Source organism: Lissotriton vulgaris, chromosome 5, assembly GCF_964263255.1.
Source record: "Lissotriton vulgaris chromosome 5, aLisVul1.2, whole genome shotgun sequence".
NCBI classification, from domain to species: domain Eukaryota; kingdom Metazoa; phylum Chordata; class Amphibia; order Caudata; family Salamandridae; genus Lissotriton; species Lissotriton vulgaris.
In genome coordinates, this window is record NC_141693.1 from 819,376,572 (window position 1) to 819,393,997 (window position 17,426).

General features: G+C 42.9%; 1 long non-coding RNA gene across 1 annotated transcript in view; it reads right to left on the reverse strand.

Annotated features, from left to right (window-relative positions):
- The window catches only part of LOC147711642 (uncharacterized), a 540,558-nt gene that overhangs the window by 492,748 nt on the left and 30,384 nt on the right, over positions 1-17,426 (reverse strand). The gene's annotated exons all lie outside the window — the stretch shown is intronic.

Below are 17,426 nucleotides of genomic sequence, written 5' to 3' on the forward strand. Positions count from 1 at the left end.
CTAAACAGACAGCTAGAGACACGATGAGCAGAATGTATGTTGCCACGTCTGCAAGATGGATTGCTGAGTCTGGAATGTGTGAGGATACTATGGAAAGTGTGAAAGAGATTCAGAAAGAAGCGACTGAGGAAGAGAAACGTGTATGGAGAGAAAGTACGGGCAAGTTGGACTCGAATGGATGTTGGATTGATTTGACAGAACAGCAGCGTTGGATGTTGCCCGATGCATATGTGCTTGCAGTAGTGACGATGGCGCATGGAGTAGCGCATATAAGTTCTAAAGGGATATGTAAGATGTTAGCTCCGGTCTGGAAGAATGAGGGAATAAGTAAGTGTGCAGAGAGAGTGGTGAAAAATTGTATGGTGTGCTTGATGCATAATCCTGGCAAGGGAACTCCAACTCCAGCTGGTCATTTCGCTCCTCCGTCCTGCCCCTTTGAAGTGATTCAGTTAGACTTCATTCACATGGAACGCTGCAACAATCTAAAGTACGTCCTGGTGGTAGTCTGTGCTTTTTCCAGGTGGATAGAAGCATACCCACTAAAGGACAACACTGCCCTATCTACTGCCAAAATTCTTCTCAAGGAATTTTTCCCTAGGTATGGAATGCCACGGATTGTATGGTCAGATAACGGAAGTGAGTTTATAGGGAAAGTTATGCAGAGTGTGTGTGCCGGTCTAGGATTGAAACAGAAATTTCACAGTGCAAACCATCCCCAGTCTGCTGGTTTAGTTGAGGGTTACAATGGCACCCTCAAGCTGAAAATAGCCAAAATACAAGCATCCACAGGTTTAGCTTGGCCAGACGCACTTCCTTTGGCCTTGTTATCAACGAGAGCAACAGTACATTCTAGAATAGGGCTTAGTCCATACGAGATTGTGTTTGGCCGCCCGGCAAATATCTGGGGTGTGCCAAGGCCTAAAGAATTTTGCTCCATTGAATATCCTATGTTGATAGACTACCTTTACGACTTGACTGCTAAATTGAGTCTTATTCATCAACAGGTTTTCGATGCTTTGCCAAAACCTCCGGAGAGTCCAGGGCACCAGCTGAAACCGGGTGACTTCATTGTAATCAAGAACTTTGCGAGGACGAAGAACCTTCAACCAAGATTTGTGGGGCCTTTTCAGATCTTACTGGCGACGAGGACAGCAGTTCGTGTCGCTGGCCGCAAGCACTGGATTCACGCCTCCCACGTAAAGCGTGTTCCTTTGCCGCTCCCTTACGACGACTGGGTGAAAAAGGGAATTGGTGCCTCCGAATCTGAAATCACTCCGAAGTTCATCTCTTTCAGCGATGCCGAATTGATTACTGACACTTTGAAACCTGACTCTCCTCCAGAAAAGACTCCTTTGAACATTGAACATTTGTCTCCAGCATCAGAAGAAGCTTTGTTATCTGCGAACTTAAACTCTGCAACAGCTGCTAGTGATACACTATTTTCCGATCAGACAGTACCAGCGAAGCAGAGATATAACCTAAGAAGCCATAAAATGGACAAATAAAGCAGGCAACTGCATATTGTGCTTTTGATATATTGAACTTTTTGCCTTCAGCCAGGAAGTTTGCTATTGTTTATTTGTTTTTAAAAATTGCCTTGCCGTCTGGGTAGCCGTAGGGTCGTGGCTGTGTGCCTAGTTTGAATTTGCAGGGGTCTGACACAAGGTCGATCTTTCTGTTGGTTCTGGGAACTCCCAGGGCTGATAGAGGCATTTTCATCTACGTACACATCATCAGTGGTCGCGAGCGGATTGTAGAAGATGGAGCTTCCTGCGCTGCAACGAGAAAATATGATTTATGTTCGCAGAAACAGACTTAATAGAATTCTTCATAGCAAATGCTTTTTGATGCAATGTGCCATTACATTTTTGATTATTTTAGCAACATTGGTAGGTGGAATCGTCTTTAGTGTAAATTTGATTTTTGTGCCAGTTTCTACAGTACCTCCCCTTGATCCTGCTGTTTCTACTGTTTCTTCTATACACTCTTTTCACTCGTTTCCGGAACATGAGCAAGCCCGACGCTCAGAATTCACTAACAACACTTTTGTACAGCTCTTGCACCAACACCAACTGGTAGTTAACACTACAGACTGCTGGGTGTGTGGCTTGATACCCCACACTATGGATAAAGGTATTCCCTATCTGGTTTTGCCTTACAGCTATAATGGATCATTTCAGGCCTTCCAAACCATCTTTGCTTATGCCCTTGAAACCTATCCTCCACGTCCACCGCGTTCCGCTAAATATAACTCTGCCAACAAAGCCTTAGTCCAGGGAATTATTGACATGGTCAAGGACGTCAATAATACTCCATCTTACCCTAGAGACGAATTGCGAGTATATTTAAGTTGGAATACTTCAGAGTATCGCCTTAGTTTAGGAGAAAGCAAGCGTAAAAGCTCAACTCCAATCTGGGTCGTACCTCACCGAGGTCAGGTCTGCTTGCAAGGTAATGGGAGAAATCCGAGAGCTCAGCTAGGGAGGAGTGAGTGCGTAGAGACTTATGTGTTTCCGGCTAACTCTTCCCCTGCCTTTCTTACTGCTAGGGGTACCTACTTCATTTGTCGAGACAGAGCTTATACATGGTTGCCTGCCGACTTTTCAGGATCATGTTATATTGCTCGATTGTTGCCTCCGACATACACTGCTTCATCTGATTACCACAGAACCAGAGTAGCGAGAGGTGTCTTCAGCAAGGAAGATACCGCTGGTCAGGAAGCTGGAGACTTCTTCAAAGGCTTCCTTCCGTTCTGGGGGCCTATGGCCAATAGTAGAAACATACGTCAGCTAACACGGGTAGTTGAATCTACTATTACCGAAACTGCTGGTGCCCTTAGCAATCTGACAGCTGAGCTTCAGGCGGATAGGCTCATGACGTTGCAGAACCGTATGGTCCTAGACGTTATACTTGCAGATCGAGGTGGGGTATGCAGAATGATCCAATCGAGCTGCTGTGTCTTTATTCCTAATAATGCTCCAACGGTCTATGAGGCGATCTCTAAGTTGCACAAGATTTCAGACTCCATACATGTAGACAAGGGAAACTGGTCCTTCATGGAGTGGTTTTGGACTCTGATATCAGCGTGGGGATGGAAGGTTCTAATGGTCATTGGTGTCATCTTAGTATTCCTATTCTCATGTTGTCTGATTATCCAGTGTGGTCCTGCTCTGTGTAGTCTTTGTGCTGCAACTTGTCTCAGAAAACCACCTGCGTTTGGAGAAAAGACACGAGAAAGGATGATGATACAACAGCATGTCACTGACCTGATGAGCATAGAACTAGATTCTGACATAGACTGAGTAATTGCCTATGTAAGGGCAAAAGGAGGGTCTGAGGTTCCGTGACGACTTGAACCCGTGTTTTCAAGTTTGACGGAAATATATAATATTGGTATCAGTGAACCGCAAATGATCCATTTAGTATATCCTGGTGTTTTCGCTAAGCTACGAGCAAGAGCACTCCTTCTATTGACATATTTCTAATCTACCCACGGCATCCATCTTAGATCATGGCCGCCATTTTGTGATTCTTGCCCTCACATATGCAATAGCCTCTGATCACTTCATTTCAATTAAGGACACGTAGCCTTAGCCGGAGATTCACCTCTTTCATGACACGTGCACCTTAAACCAGATCACGCTGTAGCTGCATGACTCGACAAAGGCTACCTCCTTTGCCCGAGGCCAGCCCTGCCAAACTGGTCTTCGTGTCCATTGTACCTGATCATGATTAGGCGGCCGAAGCCGGTAGCCTTGCCCATTTACAACCCACAAACATCCCTTATCCCACTTTTCTATCTTCCACACCTGGCTCTGTTTCTTTCTTTCTGAATCTTTATTAGGGGGAGGTAACGAACTTTACGATGAGGCGGTCCGGGTCCTGAATGCAATATTGACAGGGAATTGTGACAAACTAGTGGGAACCCCTCTCTTCGCAATGTTTGGCCTCAGATATTATCGACGGTTCCTGTGTAACACCAAATATTTATTGTTTTAGACACAAAGGTTTTGGGAATGTATTACATGTAAAGAATTCGCCCCCAGCTTAAAATTTCGTATATAAGGAGCAACCCACTTTGTACAAATCGAACAGGCTCCTGATTACTGCCCGTGTGTAGTATCTGTGACTTCTGTGTCCCTGCAGTAATAAACCTTTGGTCTTTGACGCCACCATCGAGAAGCCCGTGTTTCTGTTCATTTGTGCACCAAGGCAGGTTGGAACTCCGGGGTCTTTGGGTGTTGTACCCTGACACCTCTGGACGGAACCAAAAAGTCCAGAACTCCAGAGCAGGACAATACGCAAGCCACAGACTGCAGAAGGAGCACAAAGCGGGTTATGCTTGTTAGTAAAGGAAAGTCCTTAATTTCTTATAGAAGGCTTAAAGCGAATGACACAACCTAAGTTGCAACGAAAGAGAATTCCATAATTTGAGGCCAAGATAGGCGAACAAGTGGCCTCTCAAATGAGGTAGATGGACTCTGGTAACAAAAAACAGAGAAAGGCTCATTGATCCCAGCTGTCAATAGGGCACGTAGGGTTTCACCAGACTTTGTACGTAAGGGGGCACCAAACCATGTTTGGACCAGAACATGTAGCATAGGGCCTTGAACTCGACAGGTTTGTTCACCTTGAGCCAATGGAGTTGATGGAGCAACGGTGAGACTGAGGCATGATGAGGCATCCCAAAAAGAAGGCGAGCGGCCGCGTTTTAAATGAGCTATAAGCGATGCACAGAGGCAGTATCAGAGCCCAGCTACAAAATATCACCATACTCAAGTCTGAAAATCACCAAAGTCTGCATTACTGTTCTCTGAGCAGCAGGTGGAATTATCCGGAATATTTCTTTTAGCCACTTGAGAACCGCAGAGCAGGTTTCGGTAACCTTGGAGACCTCGGCTCTAGGGAGAGATTGTTGTCAATAATAAAACACAGGTTTTTAACTTTAGAGACCAGAGCATGTAAAGGTCTCAGAGTGTCAGGCCAATGGGTACTTCCCCAATGTTCGGGGTTGTTTCCCAAAATGAGGACCTCCGTTTTAGAAACTTTCAGCTTCAAGGAATTCCTAGACATCCACAAAGAGATATTGCACAGTAGGAGCTGGGGAAAGGAAGAGTCCTGATGCTGAGCAGCTGAAAGAGAGAAGATGATCTGGGCAATGTCTGCCAGAGGGCAAGTGTAATGATTAAAAAGCAAAGGCCTTAAAATCGAACCCTGCGGCACTCCTAAAGTTAGAGCTAGTGAATTTGATTTAGTGGTATGTAGGAAAAGTTGGAACGAGCGATCTCTAAACAAAATTAGATCAGCCACCTCAAGGCCACACCCACAATGCCTGAGGCTTCAAGACAATCAAACAAGATGGAATGTGAGACAGTATCAAATGCCGCGCTCAAATCCAGTAAAATGAAAGCTGCTGTGCCACCACAATCAAGCTGTAGCCTGAGATATTCAGTGACCCAAGCAGAGCTGATTCGGTGCTGTAACCAGAACAAAAGCCAGATTTTGACAGATGAAATAGATTGTGAGTAGCCACGTGAGAGAAGTGTTGGGAGTTGATATGCATTTCCAAGACTTTATAGAAGACAGAAAGGAGGGAAATAGGACAATAACTAGACCAGCAGAGAGGGTCAAGACGGATCTTTTTCAGTAGGGGGAGAACCCAAGCGTGTTTCCAGTTCTGAGGTAGTAGATCAGGGGCTTAAAGAGATGTTGAGAAGATTAAGAATCAGGCTAAGGACCAACTTGTGAAGAAGTCTGAGCTTGGATGGGGTAAGTGGGTCGGTTGGGGAGCCGGACTTCAAAGTTCCCAACGAAGATTGAAGAGTAACCAAGTCTAGTGGGAGCCAGATCCTGATTTTTCACGTCTCATCAGGTGAGGTATCCTGAGGGAGTATATCCGCCTGATCAGCATGAAAAGTAGCAGGGAAGGTAAAGTTGCCTTGATGGGAAGAATCTGAATCAAGCTGGCGGTGAATAGACTCTACATTAAAAAAGAACAATGCTAACTTGTTGCACTGATGTAGTGAGAGTGAAGGAGAAGGCAGAAAACTACTAGATGCTGAAAGTTGTTTCACAACCTTAAATAGGGTTTTCTGGCAATGTTGGGAATTCGTAATCCTTTCCTTAAAGAAAGTGGTGCGAGCTGATCTACACAGAGCATGGTATTTTTTCAGTGCAGTCAGGTAAGCTAACTTCGCCTCTGGCGCGTAGTACTTCCACCATTGTCTTTCTAAAGCTTTGCAATGTGTTTTATCTTGTTTGAGGGAGTGTGTAAACCAAGGGCGGGAGGATGCACTCTGAGTTGAGGCTTAGCTGACAGGGGGAGGGTAGATTTAGTAGCCTCTGAAAGCCAATGATGCACAGAAAATTGATCAGTGTCAGGTTGAGATATGAGTAAGCTGGGCGGAATGCAAATAAAACTCTGCCACGCTACGCGGAGATCAGCAAGCTGTGGAGTGCATTCGATAAATGCTGATTGCGATGATTTTCAGTGCCAGGCGCTTGTACACGCTGTGCAATCATCGCGAACGGCACCATGCACAGCGCAAGTGGGCGCTTCTTGATTTCTGCCGCTTGAGTAGATTTTTACTCGAGCTGCAGCTTTCTCAATGTGAATGGATGGTTTCTCAATGCGAGTGGTTGCGAGCATACGCGACCACTCAAAATGAGAAATCTAACCTCCTGCGTTGAGAAATCTCACAGAGAGGTTGATTTTCCAAGTTCACACTCGCCAACTTGAAGATGACATTCGTGAATGAGGAAAAATCTTGCCATGAAGTGGATTTTCCTTACTCGCAACTTGATGTTGACGAACGCAAGCGAGGAAAAAAACTACAATCTGCCCAGTGGAGCAGAGTTTTTTGGAACTCCACGTAACTCGGAGTGCGGAAAAATCTGCAAACTCCACAAGCAGAGTAGAGTTCACCGCCCAGACTTAAATATAAGGCAAGGGATTGTGTTTAAGAGCCGCTCGAGTTTGGACCAATTCCTGGATTATGGCCGAGTTGGTCGAGTAAGAGAGACCAGGACAGAATTGATTATAAAAGGAACAGCAAAGTGGTCAGACTAACTGAGTTGAATAGGAAGTGCAGCAAATAAGGTAGACAGATTGGAAAAAATGGGTTCCAAGAGGTGCCCCGCTGAGTGAGCAGATGAGGAATCAATACGCTGGAGGTTAAGAGTCTTCAAGTCTTCTATGAGAGCTAATGCCAATTTATTATTAGAGTCCTCAAGATGAAGGTTGAGGTCACCAAGCACTGGGAAATATATCACCGGGGAATATGAGGGGCCAGTGAGTCTGCAAAAGCTGCACCCCTACTGTTAGAAGGCCCAGGGGAGTGATAAAGAGGAGCACCCAAAAAGGTGAATTTGGGGAAGAAAGGAATGGATAAGAACATGGCTCCACAGTTAGAAATCTGGAGTTCCTCAATTTTACAATTGTGGAGTTTCTAAAAAAAATGGTGATACAGCTGCCTGTTTTATGGGGTCTATTAATACCTAACAGCGCAAAGTTGTCAGGGAGTGCAGCAATCACATCAGGTAAGGACCCATCATGAAGCCAAGTTTTGTTTAAGAAAACCACAGCAGGATCAGTATCAAAAAGAAAGTTATAGATGAAGCTGGTGTTGGGAAGAGAGCAGCAGTTGAGGCTGAAACAGCGAACTTTGTTAGATACCTAATCGACTTTATCCTTTCGAATGGTGATTTTTTTTATTGACTTTGTGCTCTAAGAATTTGGACAGATGGTGGTGATCTCTATTTAGCCTGTCTTCATATCCCCTCTCGACAGCACACCCTCTCCTTCCCAGAGTGCTCTTTGTTGTGAACATCTTCTTAATATTCACTGCTTTTATATAATTTGGTATGCTCTTTTGATCTGCATTTGTAGTGAGGCAATTTAGGAAAAGCAGGAAAGACCAGGCTGCAAGAAGGAGACAATGTTCATTATGGAACAAGACAAATGTGAAATATATGGGATGGAAATGAGCAGGTTGAGAAAAATGATAAGTGAGGATGACAGAGAATGGGAGAGAAGGCAGTGACAGGTGGAGTGATGTTCAAGAAGGACACGGGCCAGGATGAACAGTGCTGAGGTTTAGGTGACTATCTATGGGAAATGCAATAGAAGTTAAACTGCACTCTAGCACATGGGAATTAAAGAGTGGGCCTGAGAAGAAAAACAAAGTAAAACTCTTGTCTTGTGAACTCTGAAAAGTGGGGAATCAAGTAGACCATGTGTCTGACGAAGGTGTGTTAACCCATGGGACTACTCTTACTTGTTTGGATCCTTTCATATGTGAATGTTTCTTGGATTTGGAAGAGGCACTGTTCTCCCTTTGGCGTAAGGTACTCCAACTACCAAATACCACTTGCGGAGATGGTTAGGATGATCAAGAGTTAGAACAACACGAGGGCAGAGTTATCTGGGGAAACTATGCTCCTGTGGCAGAAAGCATCAGTGGTTCACAGATATACATGAATTTGATACAATGAAGTCTATGTGGTAGAAAGTTGTGAGTGAGAGGAAAAGCTGGTGAGATAGAGAGATTAATAAAGTAAGAGGTGGAACGGTAAGCTGAAGTTGAGAAGGAGGTCTAGAGAGAGAGACATATGTTTGTGTAAGAGAGACAGACGGTGTGAGAGGATTTGATGGAAGAGAAATAGTGGGAGAGATAGAAACAGAAGGTAGCCGGAAATCTGCAAGAAATTGAAAGAGTTGAAGAAAAGGGAACAGAGGTGGAGCAAGAGAAAGGGGAGTTGTAGGTGTGAGATTAGGTACTGAGAGAGCAAGGTGGGATAGAGAGTGGTGATGTATTGAGATAGATGCAAGGTGGAGAGCGAAATATGATAGAGGTGAAGGAGATTAGTTAGGTAGAAAAGGGACTGAGAGAAAGGTATGTTATACATGGAGAGAGAGGAGAGGTGTGATTGAGAGTGAGACAAGGGCATAAGAAAGAGGTAGGGAAAGATGAAATTGAATTACTTGGAATAAGGATACTGAGAGAGAGGAGAAGGAGATAAAGGTGAGACAATGAAAGCAAAGCTAGAGAGAAAAGGGATGCTGGTATGTAGAGAAGTAAAGATAGACTGAGAGAAAGACGGATCAACAGAGTTAAGTTAGGTATAAGGTATAGCAATGAGGGAGAAATGATGCAGAAAGATCATCCTTCAATTTACTTGCCTTAATTTGTGAGGGTTAAGGCTTAACAGGCTAATGGCAAAGGGAAGTTTTATTATTTTGTAGAGTACCAGAGCACAGCAACCAAAGTTGCATTGTGCAAAATGGAGAAAGCAGCTTAAAGTTACATTTGTTAAAAATGCCCTTCTACTGTTCACTACTGCTATGCCTTGTGCACAAACATGGTGCCTATTGCCACACACAAGCTGTGCATCATGGTGCAGTTTTTGTGTGGCTGTTTAGCATAGATGTGCTAGAAGTATACAGTTGCAGTAGAAACTCTTATGAGTAGACAAATTGATAAACTTTACACTCATTGTGTATGTGGTGTACAGTGCACCACACATTCAATGTAAGGAAATATTGGAGACATTTAATTTCTTTTCCATGTTAGTGCCTGTTTCAAGAAGGCATAATTGTTTTACCCAAAACCCGTTCTGGCTATTTAAGTAGATCAGAGTTTGCCTCAGAAACTATTACTACTTGTGCTAAACTTATAAGCAATGAGACCCCCTTTTCACTCAATTTGGGGGCAAATCAGTGGAAAGTGTTATTTGTGCAGAGACAAAGTCACTTTTCAGCACAGAATACATTTTTTAAAGTAAAGAGCATAGCCTACCCCTCAAGGCTATCCAAAAATGCTGCCAAAAAATTCAAACACAACACATTGAGAAAATTCCCGGACACGCTGTTCTCTGACCCATATTTTGATATAGTCAAAGGCATCAAGATGAACGACCTTATATTCTATACAAACAAAACAGACAAATGGCGTAACGCCCTGACTGACATGCTGTTCACTAAAACTATAAAAAACATACCATATGGCATAAAAATAATGACCGCACTTACAAAAAGAAGTAAGACAGAAATATGCATTACTATATATAAAACGGGAATAGTGCTGATACAAGCAACCAACAGAGAACTCGAAAAATTTGAGAGAACTTTCCAAAATCTAAAGGAATACATAGATGGACTAAGCTATCAACAAAACTGGACACTTCCTAATGACACACCTGAAAACAAAGACTCCAATACTAGAGACACTAATCAAAATGACGACCAGACCAACCACATCACCAACACCGAAAATTCAACCGTAAACGCGCTGGTAATAACAGAGAATGAGATAGAAAGGTCAGCGTTGTCCACTAACCCTGGAATCAAAGAGAAGAACCAGGCCCCAAGGAAAGAGGCGCTGCAGCTATCGCATAACTCCACCGCACTTCAAGAGTGTACCCCAGCTCAAAGCAAGTCCCTCTACGAAGTTAACGAAATGAACAAGGTGGATGTTACCGACCCTCTCCATCCTCCCTCGGAGAGGAAACCTGAGTCTCTTAGTTCACTATCCACAGAAACACCCATCACATCCCATAACACTAGAAGTAACGGGGACAACGCTTATAGAGGCAGAAATCAGAACCAAACTAAGGATTCCGAGAAAAGATTTATGGCAATGAGAACGGATCATTCATGGAGAAGAACAAAATGGAACACCCATCTAACCAGGTCTAACTCTCATAAAAAATCATCCCGAACACAGAAAGAAGTCAAGGAGCTCCAGAAACTTGTAGGTAACCTGGCACAAAATTCGATGAACGTCTCACAGACAATTAGAAAAATATGGGAGATGGCGATAAGTACGCATTCCAAGGTCTCACACATCCAGAATCTGGTACTCAGACACAACAGACCTAACAGGACTAAGCCCTTGGCAAATGAAGAAGCACTGGCATTACTCCGATCCTATGAACAACCTGATTGGATTAGGGAGGAGAATATCAAAGTAGTACATACTGACCCTAACAGAACGTCCAGAAAGAATGACAGGAAAGCAATACACCAAAATCTACAACATATTCAGCTAATCGCACCTGAATCTGATAATGGAATACGCATTAAGCCACAGAAACCCATAAATTGTCTACTACTTAACTGTCGCTCAGCAACTAAACATGCATCAGACATAGCTGCCCTCATCATGAATAAGGAAATTGACCTGGCCATCCTCACGGAAACATGGCTCAACGAATCATCTTCCCCCACCATGGATCTCTTAATACCACCATACTATAACATCGTCAGGTTAGACAGACCAAGGAATGTGGGAGGAGGCATCGCTTGCATTCATCGTACAGAGATCAAGGTCTGCCAATTCCAATCTGACCCCCTTGGTATTAATGTAAGAACACCAAATAATCAAAGCTGCAACTTGCATGCATTCTACCATCCACCAGGAGAGAATGCTAAGTTCACAGAGCAACTGATGGAGATCATAACGACCAACTCCAATTCGGATGCCAATAACATATACCTAGGCGACTTTAACCTACATTGGGAGGACGGCAATGACAAACTGATCAACTCTATTAAGGACTTCCTCAGTGAGCTAAAACTTATACAAGCATGCAACCAACCCACTCACTCACAAGGAGCGACCTTAGACTGGATTATCTCAAGAAATGATGAGGCATCAATCCTCGCGATAGACCCATGTGATTGGTCTGACCATCACGCTATAACATTCGCGATACCTACAATGAAAAAGGGCAGGACCGTGCAACCTCGCAAGCTCACGAAACTGATCCGAGACACAAAAGAGGCCAACATTGAACTACTGGTTGAAAGGTGTGAAAAAGATCTGAAACCACCCAACAATAAGCAAAATGTCAATGAACTGACGGATCACTACTTAACCTCGATCGGTAATATCGTCAATGACACCATGCCCCAAAAACTGAAAAAAGTCGCAGAGAAACCAAAAAATCCCTGGTTTAATGAGTCATTGAACGAGGACAGGCGCAAACTGAGAATGGCCGAAAGGAAATGGAGACAACATCCCTCCTCCCCGGAGCTGATAGCCCTTAGGAAAACAAGAAACAAATATAACAAAAAGATAACCAACTCCAAAAAAGAATTTATCAGATCTGAATTGAACAATGCCATAAACAGACCACGAAAACTCTTCGAGATTTTAAAACAACAGTCAAACAAACTCGCCAAAACGGTTCAAGAGAATACTAAAACTCCCATAAGCTGCGAGGAATTCTCCTCATTTTTCATGGATAAAGCCAAGCTGCTAGAAGTTGAACTCACAAATGCAGCAACTAACATGATGACCCTTCCTCCACCGAATATTGAGGCTAATGTCTCAACAGAGGGTCTCCAAACAAAAAACAAGGCAATATGGGATATATTTGAACTGTACGACCAGGGAAAGATCGCCAAAACGCTAGCGGAACTCAGACCAAACAACCACTATCAAGACCCTCTACCGGGAAAGTGTCTAAGAGAAATCAGCCATACGCTAGTCCCAATTTGGACTGAGATAATAAATGCCTCACTTGCACAAGGGACTCTCCCTGACTGCCTAAAAACAGGGCAGGTAGTGCCCATCATCAAAAAACCGACAGCTGATGCAACAGACCCGAACAACTATCGTCCAGTGACCAACATCCCTCTACTGGCCAAACTCATTGAGAAATGCGTGCAGGGCCAACTAAGCCAACATATAGCGAAATTCTCGCTACTTGACGATTGCCAATCAGGATTCAGAACAGGACACAGTACTGAAACTGCGATCCTGCACATTGTCGATGACGCCTTACAAGCCCTGGACCGTAACCAAACATGCCTACTGATCCTCCTAGACTTGTCATCAGCATTTGACACGGTAAAACACGAAGTACTAATGACCAGGCTACAAGACAGGATGGGTCTGTCCGGAAACATACTGAAATGGTTTAATTCCTTCCTACAGAATAGGACCCAGCGATTCCTGGTTAATCAAGTAATCTCTTCCCCGAGCCCCAATGCTATTGGGGTCCCACAAGGCTCAACGTTATCCCCAGATCTATTCAACTTGTATGTAGAACCTCTCACGGAGATTCTTCAAAAATCAAAGATATCCTATCATATGTATGCAGACGACACGCAATTATACATAAAGATCGCCTCCCTTGAGGACATTGACCTAATGAACAAGACACTAAAGGAAACCTTGCGATGGTTAACAATGAATCATCTGAAATTAAACGCCCAGAAAACAGAATTCCTGCTAATCTCACCGACAAGGAGCCAATCTGAAGTTAAGGAATGGACAAAAATGGTGACGGCGTTAAATTGCACCCCGACCCTAGTGAACTCAGCCAAATCACTAGGAATCACACTAGATGAAAACCTTGACATGAAAGACCATATTAATTCAATGGCCAAGAGCGCCCGCTTCCACCTGAATTACTTAAGAAAACTGAAACCCTTTATCTCAGAGACAGATCTAAAACTGGCGATCCAATCACTAGTTGCTGCACCACACTAGCTGGCCTACCGAAAACATCCACAGCACCATTAAAAGCCTGCCTCAACGCAGCGGCAAGACTCATTACGGGATCGAAGAAATTCGATCATATATCTCCTCACTTGAAAGCACTAAACTGGTTACCTTACGAGGCCAGAATCCAAATGAAGATGGCCTGTATTACACATAAAGCGGTCCACTACAACACCCCTAGATACCTAGCCAAGAAACTTAAGGTATCAGGAGGTAACAGAACAAATAGAAGCGCAAGAGAGCTGCTATTGCGACCAGCCTTTTTCCACAAGAAAAAGACCTACAACCGAGCATTCTCTGGAGCTGCCCCCAGAGTCTGGAACTCAATCCCGCCAAACATCAGGAAGATCCAAAATACACTAACATTCAAACGAGAACTGAAGAACCACTTGATGAGTAAATACCCGACCTAGAGAAACCTACGGATTACTGAGATGACCATTTACGCTGACAGAGGATTGTCCTCTTCATGAAAACTGGAAGATCAATTACCTGACTATTGTCTGTGGCTATGCGCAAGCAGAGGCTTGACACGCTACTGCTACCTCATATACCTGTATACCTATAACTATATCTCTCAGACAAAACTATATAACCTCTACCTCACTCTATGTATTCATCCTTATTATTCTTTATATGCACTGGAATGCCATATAACCCTACCTCACCGAGCTTGGTCTGATATCAGGACACTAGCCAAGCCTTACTAGCCATCTAAGGCCATTTGCACATACATTAGGAAATTATATATCTAATCACGCCCACACAGTGTATAACCTTCTACCTCATATCGACTTTTGTTGCTATTAATGCGATTATAATGGATATATGTTTTGACATTAGGAATTTATATAGCTAATTACGTCCATACACTATACTGCTTCTACCTCATAACTATTTTGTTTTGCTTGTTTTATTGTTTTGATAATGTTATATGTCATTCTTTACCTGTTAAGCGCTCTGATACCCACGGGTCTTGTCCGCGCTATATAAAACACTATAAATAAAATAAATAAATAAAATAAATACTGTTACAAAATTGTGTGCTGCTTTCCTTCAATTTGCTGGACTTTGCCTTGACACAAACCCCTAGTAAATGTAGCAGTAACTTTCTGTTAAGCTATACTCTGCTCACAAATTAGAAAAAAGGCTGCTGCTTTTATGAGCAATGTTTTTGTAGCATGATTTTTGACTGTCCCACTCACTTTACCAGCGGCTCCTTGAAAAATCTGGGGCCCTGAGCTATTGTCAATTTTCCTCTTGCCTTAAAATATTTCTGAGTATAACATCTCACATGGAACATCAACACAGGATTGCCCCCACCCGTCTACAATTTAAAAAACAGTCAATTACACTCTTCTATAAGGAACACTACGATGCAGTATTTATTCTACTCCCATGCCCAGCACCTTCGTCCTATAATCAATCTCTGATTTTATCCCTCTATTTTACCTTGTACAGTGTTCCACTGCTTTAAAGTAGTTTCATCCTTTACAGATATCAAATACATACATACATGAATACATACATACAAACATATATACTTACATAATGCCTTTTAAAGACTCGCATGTGGAAATATTCTTTTGTCACTGCATTTGAAAAAGGCACTCCATGCAGTAACACTTCATACTGTTTAAATACAATGGATCTCTACCAACCTGCAGTTGTGCTTCCATCTGTTCTGGTTGAAGGAAACAGGTTGGGGATAAACATACATGCATACATACATACATATATACATACATACAAACATACATACAAACATACATACATACAAATATACTTACATGGACTCTTCTGAAGTGCCTATAGTGCTATGTAGCTAAGGTTCTAATTTCCTGTGGAGACGCAGAGCATTTTGAGTCCCTCCCCAGTAGCAGACACAAGCAAGTATTTTTATCTACTTGAATTGTATGCTTATTTACAGATTTCCCTCCTATGTGCGTGGTTCTCTTACAGAGGCAACTTCTCTTTTTCAGAGGCTATTCAATAGATCTCTTATCTTTGCTAGAAATAATTTCATAGACACACCACTTATGCATATCCCATTGCCTTGTATCATTGAGCAAGATAAACCATCTATCCCAGACAACCACACTGGATAGGGTACATATTTTAAGGTGCTGTTATTTCTGAGTATGTACATTTATGGATGCCCCATCTAGTGTTATGGCTCTACCAAGAAAAACATTTCTCAATTTGGGTGGCTAATTTATATACGTAATACCTTACCTGGAGTTTATTCCAAAGATACCCCATTTCTGAATTTCCCAGTGCTACTGATACATGAACAAAAGATCACACTTCCCTGCTTGACCCTGATTTAAACATGTCACATCAGCTTTAATTTGGTACTCTCCCTGCATGGGCACTCTCCCCTGGAAGCACTTTACCTTCTTAGACATTCTTCCATGCTATCTCAGATGTTCTTCAATATATATAATACCTCTGTTATATAGTTCTCCTTAGTTACATCAACTGTGTTGGAGGCTAGTGTATGGATATATATATATATATATATATATATATATATATATATATATATATATATATATATATATATATATATATATATATATATATATATATATATATATATATATATATATATATATATATATAATCTTTTATAAAGTCTGCCATATGGATATACCATCTCTGCTGGGAGTTGCTCTATGCAACACCACTTATGCTAGGAGGTATTCCAAAGACACGGTCTCACATCCCATCCTTATCAGGAGCCTACTTGAGATAGGCATCCAAAACCCACACTTTTGCTGGATCTGCTTCTTCATAATGGATATCACACAAGCTGTCATCCTGGCATCTTACTTCTCTGAAGCTCGCAAACTCCTCTGCAGAATGCCACAGTGTTCACTGCTCAGCCCTACCCTCCTGAATGCATGCATGATCCCTCTGGTCATCTTCATCTGTGCACACAACACCAACATCCTCTCCCACACGGACGGTGTGTAACTTTTACTCTCCCTCTCAGACAGGACTTCAAACACAAGAAACAAGTTTACCGTCTGCATGACAGAAGTTGCTAACGGGTCGAAAGCCAGTTGTCTCAATCTAAACACTGGCAAGACAAGAGTAGTGATCTTAAGCAAGAACACCTCACCAAACTCAGACCTACACCCACACCCAGATCCCACACCAGGAACCCAGAAATAATCATGGACAGCAAACTTTACATGATGACCACACAAGTCAACGCCATCAATGCATCCTGCTTCTACATCCTCAGGATGCAGAGGATGATCTTCAAATGGCTTCCAAGCAACACTAGAAAAATTGTCACTCAGATTTTAGTCACCAATAGTTTGGACTATGGTAGCACACTTTATTCCAGGATCACCAATAAACTCACCAGAAGACAACAAATCATGCTGAACCTGGGAGTCAGACTCATCCTCAACCTCCCACACAGAATGCATATCACACCACACCTCAGGAAAATCCACAAGCTCCTGACACACGATAACACTCAGTTCAAACTCTTCTCACACACGTTCAAAGCACTACACGGGTCTCGGCTACCTGAACAGTCACATCTCTTTCCACCAACCACCCAGGCACCTCAACTCAGCAGGACTTCTACTCACACACACCCCAAACATACACACAGCCAGATCAGGAGAACAGGACTTCTCTTACATTGCTCATAAAGCATACATGTTTCCTATAGCGTGGAACAGCTCAAATTCCACAGAGAGCCTCCTCCTCACTTCTTGAATTCCTCAAGAAGCTGAAGACTTGGCTTTTCAATTAACCAACCAACTATAGGCAAGGCTGGGCACATATACTTGCTCAGTGACAGGATACCCCCACAAGTGCTGGGGCACTTTACAAATACATATTGCATAACATGTCAGCCACAAGGATGAGTTAGTAATTTGAATGCCAGCC